Here is a 5,252-nt window from a genome sequence, read left to right as displayed (position 1 = left end):
TTTTTACTAATCTATTGTAACAGGTATATCATTGTGGTCTTAATTTGCATATTATTGGCTACTAAGAATGTTGAGCATCTTTTTATATATTTATTTGCCATTATTGTTTTCTTATTTTGTATAATGCTCATTTCTATCAGTTGCCCATTTTACTACTGGTTCTTTATCTTTTTTCTTACTGTTTTACAGAAATTCCTCAGATAGCTGGATACTAATCCTGCACATATGTGAATTGCAATATATTGTTTTTCGTCCAGCTTGAGGCCAGTCTTTCTCTTTTATGAATGCTACCTTTTCATAAATAGCAGTTCTTAATTATACTATAGCTGAATTTACTCTTTTTTCTTTTATGATTAGACTAAGAAATGTCCTTCATAACTTACCTGAGAAATCCTTCCTAATAGCAAAACGTTATAAGTATTTTTCTATTTTTTATTATTAAAGTTTCTAAATTCTGCCTACACATTTAAATTTTTAATCCACTTGGAAATAATTCTTATTAATAGTGGGAGATAGGAATCTGCTGACGTTGTCTGCTTTTTTATAGAAAAAAAAAATCCCACCTTTCTCTGTTGATCTGCAATGGCAGAGCTTTGTCATAAACCAAGTTTTCACATGTATGTGAATTTTCTAGGATGTTTATTCCTATACCAAACCCTAATGTATTATTTTTACGGTTTTGATATCTGTTTAGACAATTATCCTTCTTCTTCCTCCTCTTCCTCCTCCCCTTCCTTCTTCGCACCCCTTCCAATTCCTCATGTTAGATAATTTATGCTAATGGTGATTTATAGGGGGGGCTTTGGGCCACACTATATCAGTTTCACCCCTGGAGGTGCTGGAGACTGAGAAACGAAAGTCAGTCACGTGGGCACTCCATGCTTACATGGTTGACTCCACCACATTAAGGCTCAGCTATGCTTCCCTCCTTGGCAGTAGAGTATGCAGCCACACATGCCCCTGGGAGAATGAAGCACTGTTGGTATGACTCCACTGGGTGAGGTCAACCGGAATCTCGCACCTGTTCTGTCTTGAACTCTGCCCTTTGTGTGCCTTTCTCTTTGCTCATTTTAACCTGTATTGTTTGCTATAATAAATGGTAAGCAAAAGCATGCCAGCTTTTCTGAGTTTTGCGAATCTGTGACTTTCTGGAGAATCATTGAATCACTTCCTCCAAGTTCCGTGGATTTAGGGTGAGGCAAAGAAATCCCTACATTTAACCAGCACCCCAGGTGACCTGTGGGTCAGGCCTTGGAAAACATGAAACATCTCACGACATCTACTGCCAGCAGAACTCAGCCTGTTTCAGTTAACACTAAAATATATTCCACTAGGTGACTACGTATCCCAGAATGTCATGCCACCAGCTGTCTCTTCTCCCTTTTCCGCCTCCAGACACGGTTCCAGGAATTCAGGAATTCCTAAGTTCCGGAAGGGACAATCAGCGGAAGCATAACTTTTGCACACCCAGCTTATAGCAATTCAACTATACATCCCAGACAGAAGAGAGAAGTTAGGAAGACAGTTGAGTGAACTCTGTCTGGAAGTCCACTTGCTGAGCTTGTGCCCTAAATTGAGGACTAAATAGGTAAAATGATTGTATTCCTTTCTCCATTGGAATCAGTTCCCAAATATCTCTCATCTTAAAATGCTGAGAGTGACCCAGTCTTGAAGGATATTGATTGTTAGTTCAGACAACATTACCGCAGTCACGTTCTGTTGCATTCAGCAATAATATCTCACAGTACTAGAGGAGACACCGACTGTTAGACTTACAGAGAGGTAGTATATCCATCTTCATGAAGCCTTCTTTAGAGAATTTTGTTTCGATGTACACAACATTTTACTTTTTTGCTAACTTTAGGATCATACCTGCTGTCACATCAAACTTCCTTGAACTGATGGATGGTCAGGATTCTTAGCTATCTTTGAAAACGCTAGTGGGTGTTTACATATTTTCTGTGTAGAGTAAAACCTCTGTCCTTGTGTTAGAAGTTAACAGTGAAGCCACACCTGAACCCCTTTATGCCTATTTTCTCATTGGATGCGCTGTGTTGTTTTCAGGTGAGGTGGCCACACATTTGTTCTTTCAAATCAACTCATCAGCTTTAGACACTGTGGGAATTTCCCCCTGATTCTTGAAAACGCTTGATCCTCTTCCATTGATTTTCACAGTAGTCATGGCTTTTTGCATTTTTGTGAATCTCTGTGTGGTATTCTAGAGGGAATTTAGGTGTAAGTATATTGGGGACTATATTAGCTGAAACTTTTCTACAATAGGAAGCTTCTTAAAACACTACCCACCTGGTTATCTCCACTGAAGAGCATTTTATTTTATTTTTTTTAAATTTTTTTTAACGTTTATTTATTTTTGAGACAGAGAGAGACAGAGCATGAACGGGGGAGGGTCAGAGAGAGGGAGACACAGAATCCGAAACAGGCTCCAGGCTCCGAGCTGTCAGCACAGAGCCTGATGCGGGGCTTGAACTCACGAACTGTGAGATCGTGACCTGAGCCGAAGTCAGACGCTTAACCGACTGAGCCACCCAGGCGCCCCTGAAGAGCATTTTAAAAATCATTTTATTTTTTCATCATGATAAGTGTGCTCTTTAATCTCCTACTGTTTCTCCTATCTCCTCATCTACCTCCTTTCTGGTAACCATCAGTTTGTTCTCTATAGTTAGGAGTCTGTTTCTTTGTTTGTCTCTCTCTCACCCCCCCACCACCCACCCCCACCTTTGCTCATTTGTTTTGTTTCTTAAATTCCACATATGAGTGAGATCATCTGGTATTTGTCTTTCTCTGATGTATTTCACTTAGCATTATACTCTCTAGCTGTATCCAGGTTGTTGAAAATGGCAAGATTTCATTTTGTTTTCATTTCATTTTCTTTTAGTTCCAGTATACTTAACATACAATATTATATTAGTTTCAGATGTACAATATAGTGATTCAACACTTCCATACATCACCTCATGCTCATCACAACAAGTGTACTTCTTAATCCCCATCATCTATTTGGACCATCCCCCAACCCCCCAACCTCCCTGCTGGTAACCACCAGTTTGTTCTCTATAGTTCAGAGTCTGTTTCTTGTTTTGTCTTTTTCTTCCCTTTGCTCATTTGTTTTGTTTCTTAAATTCCACATATGAATGAAATCATATGATATTTGTCTTTCTCTGACTGACTGACTTCAAGTAGCATAATACTCTAGCTCCGTCCATGTCGTTGCAAATGGCAAGATTTCATTCTTTTCTATGGGTGAATAATATTCCATTGCACACATATACCACCTGTTCTTTATCCATTCATCTATCGATGGATACTTGGGCTGCTCACAGTGTGGCCTTTGTAAATAATGCTGCAGTAAACATAGGGGTGCACACATCCCTTCACATTAGTGTTTTTGTATTCTTTGAATAAATACCCAGTAGTGCAATTACTGGATCATAGGGTAGTTCTATTTGTAACTTTTTGCGGTAACTCCATACTGTCTTTCACAGTGGCTGCACCAGTTTGCATTCCCATCAATAGTGCAAGGGGGGGGGGGGTTCCTTTTCCTCCTTGCCAACACTAGTTGTTTTTTGTTTTTGATTTTAACCATTCTGACAGGTGTGAGGAGATAGCTCATTGCAGTTTTGATTTGTATTTCCCTGATAATGGGTAATGTTGATCATCTTTTAATGTGTTGTTGGCCATCTGTATATCTTCTTTGGAGAAATGTCTGTTCATCTCATTTTTAATTGAATTATTATCGCTCGTTTTTATTGTTCCCTTGTATCAGTTCTTTACATATTTTGGATACTAACCCTTTATCAGATATGTCATTTTCAAATATCTTCTCTCATTCAGTAGGTTGTCTTTTAGTTTTGTTGGTTTCCTATGCTGTGCAGAAACTTTTTATTTTGATGTATTCCCAATAGTTTAACCTTGCTTTTATTTCTCTTCCCTCAGGAGACATACCTAGAAATATGTTGCTGCTGTTGTGATGTTAGAGAGATTATTGCCTGTGCTCTCTTCAGGGTTTTTATGGTTTCTGGCTCACACTTAGGTCCATTTTGAGTTTATTTTTGTGTATGGTGAAAGAAAGTGGTCCAGTTTCATTCTTTTGCATGTAGTTGTCCAGTTTTTCTAACACCATTTGTTGAAGAGACTTTTTCCTATTGTATATTTATTCCTCCTTTGCAAAAGATTAACTGACCATATAATTGTGGGTTTATTTCTGGGTTTTCTGTTCTGTTCCACCGAACTATATGTCTGTTTTGATGCCAGTACATACTGTTTTAATTACTAACACTTTGTAATATAACTTGAAATCTGGAATTGTGATACCACCAGTTTTGTTTTTCTTTCTCAAGATTGCTTTGGCTATTCAAGGTCTTTTGTGGTTCCACACAAATTTTAGAATTTTTTGCTTTAGTTCTGTGAAATACACTGTTGGTATTTTGATAAGGATTGTATTAAATGTGTAGATTGTTTTGGGTAGTATAGACATTTTAACAATATTTATTCTTCTAACCCATGAGCATGGAATGTCTTCCCATTTCTTTGTGTTGTCTTGAATTTCATTTTTTTTAAAGTTTATTTATTTATTTTGAGAAAGGTGGAGAGCAGAGAGAGAGAGAGGGAGAGAGAATCCCAAACATATGTATGTATGGGGGAGATTGATCCCATACATGAGATCGTGACCTGAGCCAAATCAAGAGTCGGAAGTTTAACAGATTGAGCCACCCAGGCACCCCTCGAGTTTTTTCATCAGTGTTTAAATATATATTCAAATGCTAAGATTATCATTAGGTTATAACGAACAGTTTTTTAGTTTAATCCTGATTATTTTCTTGCATGTTTTGATGCTGAAAATTACTACGCACTTTCAACATCATCCTCGTTTCCTACAATTCTCATGCTTCCTCAAATTCCCACCCTTTTTTGAGATCCTAATATACTGTATTTAAGCAAACAGGTAGCTGATGTCCTTTGGGGATGGTGTTAAAATTCAGAACTTCTGGGGCGCCTGGGTGGCGCAGTCGGTTAAGCGTCCGACTTCAGCCGGGTCACGATCTCGCGGTCCGTGAGTTCGAGCCCCGCATCGGGCTCTGGGCTGATGGCTCAGAGCCTGGAGCCTGTTTCCGATTCTGTGTCTCCCTCTCTCTCTGCCCCTCGCCCGTTCATGCTCTGTCTCTCTCTGTCCCAAAAATAAATAAACGTTGAAAAAAAAATTAAAAAAAAAAAATTCAGAACTTCATGTTTCA

The sequence above is a fragment of the Puma concolor genome, chromosome B4, assembly GCF_028749965.1.
Source record: "Puma concolor isolate L17-30 chromosome B4, mPumCon1.1.hap2, whole genome shotgun sequence".
Taxonomy (NCBI): Eukaryota; Metazoa; Chordata; class Mammalia; order Carnivora; family Felidae; genus Puma; species Puma concolor.
This window is presented reverse-complemented; position numbering follows the sequence as displayed.